This window comes from Zingiber officinale, chromosome 1B (genome assembly GCF_018446385.1).
Source record: "Zingiber officinale cultivar Zhangliang chromosome 1B, Zo_v1.1, whole genome shotgun sequence".
NCBI classification, from domain to species: Eukaryota; Viridiplantae; Streptophyta; class Magnoliopsida; order Zingiberales; family Zingiberaceae; genus Zingiber; species Zingiber officinale.
Genome location: NC_055986.1, coordinates 86,454,207 through 86,467,835, shown reverse-complemented (window position 1 = coordinate 86,467,835; position 13,629 = coordinate 86,454,207). Strand labels below are relative to the sequence as shown.

Here is a 13,629-nt window from a genome sequence, read left to right as displayed (position 1 = left end):
TTGGTTGCAAGTTCAGTGGTACTATTCCTGTTGAACTAGGCAATTTATCCCAGCTCCAGACCTTGTTAGGATGTAATTTCCACTGTCTTACTATTTTTGCTAGCTGAGGAACAAGAGTCTAATGATTCAAACCTGTGTCACAGATCATTAAATGCAAACTATTTTACTGGTAGAATACCTGCATCCCTCGGTAGGCTTGCCGACCTCGTATAGCTAGACCTGGCAAACAATCACCTCAGTTTTCCATGCATGATCAAATAAAAAACTTAAATGGTGAAGAATTAACGATGATGAAATATGTTCTTATCAGACACTTGAACAAGAATCATCTCTCAGGTCCAATTCCACTGAGCCTTTTCAGCTCTAGCATGAATGTTAAACATATGTAAGATATATCAGCTCTATTGCCACCTGAAGCTTCCTTGTAATAGGATCTCTGCATACTAACTTGTTGTTTGCATTCAGACTGCTTGATAGCAATAACCTTTCTGGGGTTATTCCAGAATCAATTGGACTTCTTCAGAAACTCGAAGTTTTGTGAGTGCTTGCTATTAATTTCCATTTCATCAAACTGTTTGTTTATATCTTTCTTGCGCTTTCTTAGACGGCTAGACCGCAATAATTTGATTGGACTAGTTCCTCAAAGTATCAGCAATCTTACAAGACTCAAAAGTGTTGTAAGTGATTTCTGGAATCAATGAGATCAAATAATTGCACAGAGCAAGAAGGATAACGTTGGCACTAGTAAGAAGAATATTTGTGTACTATTTATTACCTTTTGATGTTGTAAGAAGAATAGTTATGTGTAATTTGTGGATACTGACTTGATGTGTACAATATCTATTATCTTTTTATGTTGTAAGAAAAATATTTATGTGTTGGTTATATGGATATTGACTTGGTGTGTTTAGATACAGTGCATTTTTATTTGTGATTTTCTTTGTGAATTAATAATATTAACTTAATTTTATGATTTGCTTGGTGATAATATTGGGTTTTCACTATTTCGGAAATCGAATTTGTGTCGTTAAACAATACTGATATTACATCGGTTTTCCACCGCTGCAAAATCTGTGTCATTAACTAATATTACATCGGTCGTATACCGTTGCCAAAACTGGTGTTATTAATATATAATATTACATCGGTTTTACACCCGATGTTGTTAAGTCATACTACACCGGTTTTAACCCGATGTCTAAAATGATAGATCTTTTACATCGCCTTCATAGACATCGGTCGAAAATATAATAGACATCGGTGGAAAACCGATGTCTATGAGGGTTTTTGTTGTAGTGTCTCCACCTTGACACTAGTGTCAACTCTGTTTGAAGATATACAAAAAGGACAGGATGAAGATCCTGAGATTCAGAAGATCAAGCAGGGGATACAGAAAGGAGAAAATGGAGAGTTCCAAGTATCAGACCGTGGGATTTTATACCATGGGAATCGTCTCTGTGTACCTAATCAAGAGGAATTGTGAAAGAAAATTCTAGATGAAGCTCATGGCACACCCTATGCAATGCATCCTAGTTCCACCAAGATGTACCAAGATATAAAAGAACGCTTCTGGTGGTCTGGAATGAAAAGAGATGTTGCAAGATATGTTAGTACCTGTCTGACGTGTCAAAGGGTTAAAGCAGAACGCCAAAGACCAGGCGGAGTTATGTAGCCTATACAGATCCTAGAGTGGAAATGGGAGGATATATCTATGGATTTTATAGTAGGATTACCCAGAACTACGAATGGTTATGATGCTATATGGGTAATAGTAGACAGATTGACTAAGTCTGCTCATTTCCTAGCAATCAGAACATCCTACTCTATTGAGCAGTTAGCACAATTATATGTAAAAGAGGTCATCAGATTACATGGAGTACCTAAGACTATAATTTCTGATAGAGATGACCGCTTTACTTCACACTTCTGGGAGTGAATTCAGAAAGCTCTTGGCACTAAGCTGTGGTTTAGTACTGCATTTCATCCTCAAACAGACAAGCAAATAGAATGAGTGAATCAAGTTCTGGAGGATATGCTACGGGCTTGTGCCTTAGATTTCACAGGGAGCTGGTGTTGATACCTAAGCTTAGCAGAATTTGCCTACAATAATAGCTATCAAGCTACTATCGGAATGACACCTTATGAAGATCTATATGGGAGGAGATGTAGATCTCCTATCTGTTGGTATGAAGGTGGTGAAAAGAAGGAAATGGGAATCCAAACAGACCTTATTGAGGACACCACCAAAGCTATTCAGAACATTCGCCAGAGAATTGAAACTGCTCAGAGCCAGCAGAAGAGCTATGCGGATGTGCGTCGTAGACCGCTAGAATTTGAGGTTGGAGATTTAGTGTTCCTCAAAGTAGCTCCTATGAAAGGAGTGATGCAGTTTGGGAAGAAAGGAAAGTTGAGTCCATGATATGTGGGGTCATACCCGATCATTAGAAGAGTTGGCAAGGTAGCTTATGAGTTAGGACTACCTCAGGAAATGTTAGCTATTCATAATGTATTTCATGTCTCAATGTTGAAGAAGCATGTTCCCGATGCCAACCAAGTGATTAAACCACAGACGGTACAAGTTCAAGAGAATCTCAGCTATGAAAGTCATCCTATTTAGATAATAGATCGAGAAGTTAAGAAGCTGAGGAACAAAGAGATACCTTTAGTAAAAGCACTGTGGCAAAGTCAACGATATGAAGAAGCAACATGGGAACGCGAGGGCGAGATGAGACAGAAGTATCCACAATTGTTCTAAGTTCGAGGATGAACTTTTTAAAAGGTATGGGGGATTGTAACACCCATAAATTTTCTCTAATTCAAAAGAGCAAAAATAGATAGAAGAAGAGAAAAGAACTAAAAATATATGTATAAATGGCCCAAGCTAACATTGAACCCAAGACCTCTTACATGAGATTAGTTTAAGTTGCTAATAGGGTGGTGGTAAAGCATCATATTGGTAATAGGAAACAATTCCTTATAAGCAGATTCTTGGGGGAAGAGATGCTTCAACTTCCACTAAGTATAAAAAGTGAGGGATGAGATTAAAACCTAAATCTCTTCATTTTCTCTTCTCCCCATACCTAGCCGAATTCTTCCCTTCTTCTTTGCAAGTTTGTCCAAGGACCCTAGGGTTCCACGTTTTAAAGATTTTCAAGGGGGAAAAAATCTAAGAGAAGGGTTTTCCCAAGGAAGTGGTACGCGTGTGAAGGTCCAGTTGGAGGGTGAGGCGCCCAAGAGAGGTTGTTCTCCCTAAACCTTAAGGGTGTAAGAGTAAGAAATAGCAAAAGGATATAAGTATCTCTCACCTACAGTATGAGTTGTTATGTTATGCATGTGAAAAGACCTTTTGTGGTAGTTAATGTAGATTATGCATGTTAAAGGAATTATATGCTATAATATATTATGCACATGCTATGATATGTAAGATGCCCCTCTAAGTTTTGGGACTAAGAGCATATGAAAAGGGTCTTGAATGGCTTCCCATCTAGTTTGGGACTAAGAAGCATAAATTCAAGGGCTCTAAAGTGCTTCCCTACAAGTACGGGGTTAAAGTGCACACCAGGTGTTTGTCTAAATAACAAATTAGTGCAAGAATAAGAAAAAAGTATTAAAAGAAAGTATTTTACTTTGAAGTGGCATGTACTGGACCAAGGTCCATGGAATGGGCTCCTAGATTGCCCTAGGCATAAGTTCGCCTAGTAGTACCTTAATGACTTCGGAATTAGCTACCTCGGATCTTATTAAGGATGCGCGCAAAGTGTTACATTGTCGGGCCCAAAGAAGTTGATTATTATTTTCACTAGTATGTATTATAAAGTTTCCAAATTCATTGGTTTGTTAAAGTAAAACCATCATTAAGTGGAGAACTTGAGTTATAAAGTGTAGCGTTGATGAACTCCATGATATGTCAAGATTTCTGTTTTCATTACCTTACTAGCATGGTTGAAGTTGATGATTTGCACTATAAACCTGTTTTAAAAATACATATCATGTGCATATTTACAAAGCATGAATTTTCGCGTGAAGTATACTCAAGTGCATGTTTGATTGTTTTCTTCCCAAGCAGTTTTAAAATCATGTTCTCTTAAATGCAAGGTTTTGTAAGTAGATGGTACTTACTAAGCGTTTGCTTATAGATTTGCATTTCCTTATACTGCAGATAAAGGTAAAGGAAAGCTCGAGTAAGGAGGGGGTAGCAGGAGCAATGTTAGCTGGTGTGTGTGACGGAACAGTGGAAAGTGATCTTGGAACTTGCTAGTACTTGAAAATGCTAGATTTTGGTACTGATGAATCTAGTTTCTCATTTCCGCTTAGCATAAACATACTATTGGAGTATTGTGTATCAAGAATGTTCAGTTGTTAGTAATTAGTTGTCAAAGTCTCCTCATAAAGTAATGGGATAGATTGATAAGCCAAGAAAGGAGTACAAGGGGAGAATCACTCCCTTTTGGGGTGCAGGGTGTGACCCCCACACGGCCCCTGACATGGCCGTGTGGAGTCACACGGTTCCAACTCTCTCCCTCTCGGCCAAAGTTACACGGTCGTGTGCCACACACGGCCATGCGAGGCCTAGCTTCTGGAAAAGTTACACGGTCGTGTGCCACACATGGCCATGCGAGGCTTAGTCTTTGGAAAAGTTACACGGTCGTGTGCCACACACGACCATGCGAGGCTTAGCTTCTGGAAACGTTACACGGTCGTGTGCCACACACGGCCATGCGAGGCTTAGCCTCGGGAAAAGTTACACGGTCGTGTGCCACACACGGCCATGCTACCGTGTGCCACACACGGCCATGCGAGGCTTAGCCTCTGGAAAAGTTACACGGTCGTGTGCCACACACGTCCATTCAAGGCTTAGCCTCTGCAAAAGTCACATGGCCATGTGCCACACACGACCATGTAAGGTTTAGTCTCTACAAAAGTCACATGGCCATGTGCCACACATGGCCATGTAAGGTTTAGTGTCTACAAAAGTTACATGGCCATGTGCCACACACGACCATGTAAGGTTTAGCTTCTAGAAAGGTTACACGGCCGTGTGCCACACAAGTTCAGACTAGATTTCTGAATCGAGCGAAGTGCAAATAACAAGGTCAAAAAAAAAAGTATAAAGATAAAGGTAACGTTCGTGCCCTAAGTTAGGGTATGAGAAAGGCGGTCGTTACACCCTCGAAACTTCTTCAATAATTAATCAGTTACAATAATACACTCCTCCGAATATTTCGTCAAGGGCCTAAGATTATAAACGACAAAGGAGGTACATCTGGGGTAGAAAAAAGATCTCTTGGAGGATTATTGCATGACGTCTAGGTTGTACTTTTCTCATCTTCTAACAAATCGAGGACCACTTCACGATCATAGAGGTTATGTAAGGTGGTATAAAAAGGGGAATCCTCTTTGCTGGCAAGGTACACAATGCAAACATTCGCATATGAAACCCTACTTTCCTATATTTTTCTGTCACTGTTCTTCTTCCACCTTCGCGCGAGGAAATTGACTTGAGCATCGGAGGGTCTAACCAGAGATTCTCATCCCGGACTTAGGTTACTAATACTTTTTTAGCTCGTCTGATTGTGCAAAGAATTGTTGAGGAGTTTCCTTCAGATCTTGAGAAGCTTATTGTTCATTGAGCATCACCTATCAAAGTCAACACACTATCTCATCACCTTTAGACAGAATCAACTGGCATTAGAGGAACTAGCTTGGGATTGGGCTGTCTGACAAAATTTTTTGCTATAAATTTAAGTAAACTTTGTTAAAGGAATTGCATAATTGAAAAAATGTTTTGCATTTTCTTTACCAAGGCATTGTGATGCTCCAGAAGAAGTCAGAGGTTTCAGAAGCTTCCAAGGATTTAGGCACATTGGATCCCGAGCTTTCAGAAGTTTCTGATCTCGACCTCGGTTCTGTTTTAAAGGAGTTGATCCATTGACGATTCAGTAGGATCCTTTTGACTGATCCATTAAAAGTTGTGATTCACGAGGAGTATGTTCAGCTTTTTCAATGATTCGTCCACTAAAAAGGGTGTTTAGTTGATGGAAAACTCAAATAGTTGTGTTGACGTTCCTATTCCCCTAGGTTTGTTGCTTTGGTTTTTGTGTTCCTTCGACGAATAACCTTATTTAGTTGATGTAATAATAATGTTTGTCAGATCATGGTCAAATTCGTTAGGTGTTTGTCAGCCGACGGAAAATCTAGTTCTGTTGATGAAAAAGTGAATTTTCTAAAATATTGTAAATGCATTTTTGAAATATAGTATTTTTGAAAATAACATATCTAAAATGTGTAAATTATTTTCTAACTCAAACGATAAAAAAATCATTAAGTTGTTGAAGAAGTTAACCACAATGTGGTTAATTTTATAATCAAACAAATCCCTTTTGGTTCATGTTAATGCACTTGAGTTACATCTGAAACTTGGATGATGTATGTAGATTATATATACTTTTATATATTATTTAACGCACATCTACTTATATTTCTTAAGCATTATTTACGTTGTCACACTCTATTGCATTATTATATTAGCATAGTTACTTTTTTCAGAGATATTCTTTTACTTATTTTCATCGATAGGATGCATTTTAGAGTGGAAACAAAGCAAAAATGAACATTTGAACAACTTTGGAGGAAAATCAACAAATATGGTTATGCACCTATCATGTTTTTCCATCTGACATGGTCGTGTCTCATGAGACACGGTTGCGTCTTCCTAGAGCTAGCCAGAGCATTTCCAAAGGTGTACATGGCACGATCATGCCCAAAGGCATGGCTATGTTTTGGTCTAGCGGGGGGTTGTGTCTTTTGACACGGCCCCTACCTCATCTCTAGAACTTCACATGGGCAGGATGTGCCTCAGAGGTAGGACCGTGCCTCATTTTCTGAATATCCCATGGCCTGACCATGCCAAAAAGGCATGACCGTGCCCCATTTCCTGTGTATTCAACACTATGGTCGTGTCATTCCACATAGTCATGTGGCGTGAAAGGCAGGGGTCGTGTCCCCTGCCTATAAAAGGGGGGCTTCTTTCCCTTTTGTAGGGGAGAAGAGTTTTTCCTTTATGGAAACCCACGAGGTCATATCTACGATAGATTTCGACAATTTATCGATGATCTGAGGCCGAATTCATCATCTTGTCCATCTCTACAACAATGATTAGATCCCGAAGACTCTAATTTCATCCGACTAAGCTTTCTCCTCTCTTCTCTTCAAGTTTTGAGCTATAGATTGCTTCTTTTGATGTATTTGTTTTTAATTCTTTTGTTATAGAGTATATCTCTGAATTCTAGGATGTAGGGAGTAATTGTAATGTGATGTTGATGTAAACTCTATAGATTTGCCAATTTCCTAGTTTAATGACATGTTATATGGTGCTTGATTGCTTATATGTATTATTTAATTGAATAGATGTAAAAATTGTTCTCCATATAGAGGGGATGCTCTAGATTTTATCACTGGGGACCCTTAGTTATAGAGGATATCCCTTTAACCATACCTTCTAGAGCATTACCTTGAAATGGAGATTAATTCTTTACAAGGGATTGTATGATTAGAGCTTAATGGGTTTGCTCCTATTCCATGTATGATGTGATATATGTAATTTAGACTGTATAATCGGGGGCCCTCATGTGATAGGGGATAATCCTTTAATCGGACTTTCTATGTTACCTCTTCTACTTAATAACATCGAATTCCAATAGAATAAACACTCCAATGTAACCATTGCAAGGTTGTATTGGTATTTAGTTAGGATCCCTATAAGAGTATAAATATAGAGAATAGGAGATGAACAATTCATAGTACATCAACTAGCATTATAATGAAACCAAAATCCTAAAATCATATTCCCAACCAACTTTCCAATCTCAAATCCTTCGGTGCTCTCTCTCTCTCTCTCTCTCTATCTATCTCTCTGTCTCTGTCTCTTAATCTCTAGTTCTTGAGCTCTCAAATGACATTTGATAATCTAGATAATTTGCTTCATAGATTAAGCTAGTTCTTAAACCACAGTCCCTATGGGAATGATATTTTTATTACTTGACGACTTAATCATACACTTGCAGTGAGATAATATTGGGGTAGACCCTATGCATCTCACACCAATGTATGTTTAGCAATATACAATCAAGGTAACTCCTAGATATTGTTGGATCATGAGGGGGGAGGGGGTGAATCTGTTGGATTTTTCGGGCTGCGAAAACCGCGTTTTCGCGTCGCGGAAACCCCGAATCACCCATGCCACTGGATCTCTGATGTGCGTAGATTATATACTCTTTTATGCATGTTTTTACGCACATTTACATACTTTGAGCATACTTGATCTATGCATTTTTATACTTCCAGCTTTCCTTTTAGCATATTTACTCTTTTGGTTCGGAGATCTGCTTTTTGTGCATTTTTTTGTACACAGGAGTCGATTTGGTGAAGAATCTACATCTTTGGGCAAGCCTTGGAGGAAACAAAGGGAGAAAGCACCAGGCCGTGTACCTCACACGGCCCTGCACTGGTATGGAGCTCAGGCCGTGTGGAGTTTGGCACCAACAGAAGAGGAAGATGACATGGCCGTGTGAACGGACGTGTCAAGATTTGAAGCCAACCAGAGAAGCCTTACATGGTCGTGTGGATCTACAGTGTGAGGTTTCAAACCAAGCGGTGTGGTGTGCACCACACTACTGTAGCATTTCCAGAGAGCAGAAGGGTCCTGGCCGTGTGAGTCACACGACCATGCAGCTTTGGCAGAGAAGGAACTGGACATGGCCATGTGAATCTCACACGGCCGTGTCACGGGGCTGTGTGGCGCCCGATTCCCTCCTCTATTTAAACCCTCCTTCATGAATTGAAAGGGGATCTCTCCCCCTTTGGGAGAAGGCAAGATTTGGTGGTTTCCTCCCATTCTTGGGAGGATTTCTGGGCGATTCTAAGGGAGTTCTTGACGATTTCGACTCCGGAGCGAGGATTGGATCCGAAGACGAGGCTTCTTCGTAGATAAGTTTTCTCTTCCCCCCTTTTCTTGGTTTCTTGGATTGGGGATTTAAGAAATGCTTGTAATCTTCATTTCTTCGGATATTCTTCCTTGATTCATAGAGTAGATCTTGTATTCTAGGATTAAGGGAGTATTTGTATGATGGATTGATGTAATCTCTTATGGATTTGTCATTTTCTTGTTTCAATGACATTGTCTTTCTTATATCAATTAGATCTTGAATGATTAATGGTGATTTGTGCTTAATTCTCATTCTTGATTGATTGTTTGGATTTCTTGTGGACTTTGTAAAGATAAACTCTCACTCGATCATCCGAGGGATCCACGTGACAGGTGCAAGCCCGTGTAAGGACGTTTGAGAGATAATCTTGAAGAGGAAATAGGAATATTCAAGAGAGTAGGATGGATTTTGTGATTAGTTTCTTGTATCTTGATAGATTAATAAGTTGTGGGCTTCTATGTTGATATCCGAGGAAGACATAGTAATAGGTGTGCTTCTGTGTAAGGACAACGTAGGTTCACGTCTAATTGATCATATTTAGATACATTTCTCAGTCCTTAGCCGGTTGTCTATTGCAAGAGAGAACCGACAACTTTCTACAAGTGTTTGGCAATTGAGGGATAAGAATTGGTGAACCATTTACATTCAAGAAATCTTACAAAGAAACCAAAACTCCTAGAATCTCCCTTATCATAACCCAAAACACTAAACTCTTGTTTGTTGATCTATAATATTAGATTTGTTTACCTTCACTTTGCATTTGAAACGATTGGATAGTTGTTTAGCTAATTCGCATTGAGACATTTCTAGTGCTTATTCCAGTCCCTGTGGATACGATAATCTTTTATATTACTTGCGACATTTCCGTACACTTGCGGAGCGTGACAAGTTTTTGGCGCCGTTGCCGGGGACTGCGCTATAACATTAGGAATTATCAATTGAGTTAGATTAAACATAACATTTGTTTTCCTTTCATATTGCATAGTTGTAACTAATCATTAGATTTCTGTTTTTATTTTCTTGTATAACTTTTACTTCTTGTTAATTCTTTTTGTACAAATTCAATTCTGCATTTTGATTCTTTTATTTTTCTTTTTCTGTTGAATTGTCATTTGCTATCTTGTTCTTGTGTATGCGAAGATCTAACTTTGCAGGAGAATTCTTTCCTTTTGACCCTGAGATTGATAGAACTTTCCATAAAAGAAGAATTCTGCAAAGGCAAATTGAAGAACAGGAACATTTGAACATGGCGAATAGACCACTCAAGGATTATGCAGCACCTTATGCAAGAGGTTTTCGATCTAGTATTTCAAGACCTCTAGTGGAAGCTAATAACTTTGAGATCAAACCCGTAATTATATCTATCGTGCAGCAGAACCAATTTGGTGGAGGACCTCATGAAGACCCCAATCAACACTTAGAGGTCTTTTATGAAATATGTGGTACCATGAAAATGAATGGAGTTCCTTCAGAAGCAGTTAGATTGTTATTATTTGGGTTTTCCTTAAGAGATAGGGCAAAGCAATGGCTGAATTCTTTGGCCCCTAATAGCCTCACCACTTGGGAGCAGTGTGAGCAACAGTTTCTTGATAAATTCTATCCACCAAGCAAAACAGCTCATATGAGGAATTTAATTGCAAGCTTCAAGCAAACTGACTTAGAATCTCTTTTTGAAGCATGAGATAGATATAATAGTATGCTCAGACAATGCCCACATCATGGGTTGGAAAGATGGTTAGTGTTGCACACTTTTTACAATGGTATCAACTATCATACCAAAGTGTTCCTTAATTCAGCTGCTGGAGGGGCACTTATGAATAAAAGTTTAGATGAAGCTGAAGAAATTATTGACAGTGTAGCACAAAATCATCATCAATGGGCAAATGAAAGAAGTGGTGGCTATTCTTCTGTAAACCCAACAATTAAAGCATCAGGGAAGTTTGATGTAGATGCAGTCACTCTTTTGTCTGTAAAATTGGACACTCTTACAAAGAAATTTGAAAATATAGGGACTAGTGCTAATATGGTCAATGCTATTAGTACATCTTGTGAAGTATGTGGGAGTTCAGAGCACTCAAATGACTCATGTCCATTGGGAGCTATCACTGCACAAATCAATCAACTGGAACAATGTGATGCAATCGTGAGTTACAATCAAAGGCAGAATAACCCATACTCAAATACTTATAACCCTGGATGGAAGAGCCATCCCAATTTTTCTTACAGAAATAATTAAGATCAAGGACCATCTATAGGGGTAAGACCAAATTTTCAAGCTGGGCAACAAAATTTTCAACATCTATCTTCTCAAGGCTTACCAAAGTCAAATATTGAAAAGATGCTTGAAGAAATTATCTCAAGTCAGAATGAAATGAAGCAAGATTTAGCAAAGCTCATTCAGAGAATGGATAATTCTGATAAGCATCAAAAGATCCAGGATAGTCAAATTACCCAACTAGCTTCCTCATCATCCAGAGCACCAGGACAACTTCCTGGAAAACCTGATGTGAATCCTATGGAGCATTGCAATAGAATTGAGCTTAGGAGCGGACGGATCTTGGGAGACTCCCAAGTGACCGCTTCAAAAGGGATACAAAAAGAAGAAGAGCTCTCTCCTCTTATACCAAATCAGATTCAAGCTAATGAGGAGAGTACCATTGAGGTTGAAGAGACTCTTCCACTGAACCATCAGAGCAAAGCTGTCCCTTTTCCTCAGAGACTTACAATGCTCAAGAAAGATGAAGAATTTGGCAAGTTTTTAGAAAAAGTTAAGGAAATTTGTGTAGAGGTACCTCTTATTGATGCTATTCTTCAAATGCCTAGATTTTACAAATTCCTGAAGGATCTCATGTCAAACAAGAGAAGAAGGGGAGAGGTTGAGACAATTGCGCTTAGTGAGGAATGTAGTGCTATTTTGGAGAAGAACACTTCCCCAAAACTAAAGGACCTAGGGAGCTTTTATATTCCTTGCAACATAGGAAAAGAATTTTTTGAAAAAGCTTTTTGTGATTTGAGGGCAAGTGTTAGCCTCATTCCCTATTCAATTTGTAATAAATTAGGTCTCAAAAACATTAAACTTACTACTATGACACTTCAACTTGCTGATCATTCCTGCAGGTACCCTTTGGGTATTATAGAAGATGTGCCAGTAGAGGTGGATGGGAATGTTATTCCCACAGATTTTGTCATGTTGGACATGGAAGAGGACCCCAGGATTCCTATCATATTAGGAAGACCTTTCCTTGCTACAGCTGGAGCTATAATTGATGTCAAAAATCATAAGCTTTCTTTGGTAATTGGTAGGGAAAGGTTGGAATATGATCTATCTAATATCTCTAACCATGTCTCGTCTCTTTTAAATGCTTGTAGCAGGACAAGCATTTATAAACTTGAGGAATGGAATTTCCATCCTCATGGAAGGCCACCAAACGAAGGAGACAATGTGGTGGAAGATGTTGGGAGAAGATCTCCCAACAAAAATGAAAAGTATATCTGTCCTCCAAGGGCGAGGAAAAGAAGTGAATGATCAAGTTTGGTCGAGCTAAAGACCTTAAACAAGCGCTTCTTGGGAGGCAACCCAAGGGTTCTTTTAGTTAGTTTTGATTTGTATTTTAATTTCTTTTAGTTTGATGCATTCTTTTGATTTTGTTTTCAGGTTAGGTGCAAAACAGAGCCAGACCGTGTGCTATACACGGCCAGGTAAAGGTTGCAGAGAAGGGAAGTGCTTGGGCTGTGTCATCCAGACACGGCCGTGTGGGATCTCCCGAGGAGAAAAACGTATAGGCCGTGTCCCAGAGAGGGAAGAGGGGGAGGCCGTGTGGATCTGCACGACCCGTGTAGGAGAGTTATTAAAGTCTTCTTTCTACCTTACACGGCCAGATCTTGGCCGTGTTCCGCACACCCCCAACTCTCCAAAACATATCTTTCTCTCCCGATCTCTTAAAAACTCCTCTCTAATCTCTCAAGATCTCTTAGATCCGATTCTCCTCCTTTCTAAGACTTGGACTTTTTGTTCTCCTAACCTAAGATCTTTGTTCTTTGAATTCCATTTTTCCTACTCTAGATAATTCTTCCCCTATCTAAACTCATCAAGATGTCCAATATTTTGAAGAAACTTCACAAAGGAGGTGGTGGATCCAGTGGAGACAAAGAGAAGGAGCCATCAAGGGACAAAGGAAAACAACCAGTGAAGGGCAAAGGAAAAAGGACTTCACGCAACGAAGGTAATGACAATAAATTCAATATTGTGTTTAGAAATGATGATCAAGTAACTAGATTTTCAATTCTTGTCAATAGAAAGATAGTGTGTACTAGTTATATGGACTCAACTGTTCTTGATATGCTTGGAATTAGGAAAGATGTAGATTTGATGATTGGGTTTTTGGATTGGAGTGATATTATGTACACACATTTGCCTACATATCCTCGTCTTATTTTGGAATTTTTGAGTTCATTGGATGTCCATTTTACTAATGAAGATGATTATTTTGGAAAAATCTCTTTTAGACTAATGAATCAAGAATTTCTATGGGCATTTAGTGACTTTAATTCTTGTTTTGGATTAACCACCGGTAGCCCTCGTAGGTTTGATCCAAGGTTTAATTGGAATCATTTTTGGAATGCAATAATTGGGTTAGATCAACCT

General features: G+C 39.0%; 1 non-coding gene across 1 annotated transcript; it reads right to left on the bottom strand.

The window, feature by feature from the left end:
• Nucleotides 1-10,603: 10,603 nt before the first annotated feature.
• LOC121994754 lies at nucleotides 10,604-10,709 on the bottom strand. Its single transcript, XR_006115798.1, has one exon. It is a non-coding gene; the product is annotated as a small nucleolar RNA R71 (small nucleolar RNA).
• Between the last annotated feature and the right edge of the window lie 2,920 nt (nucleotides 10,710-13,629).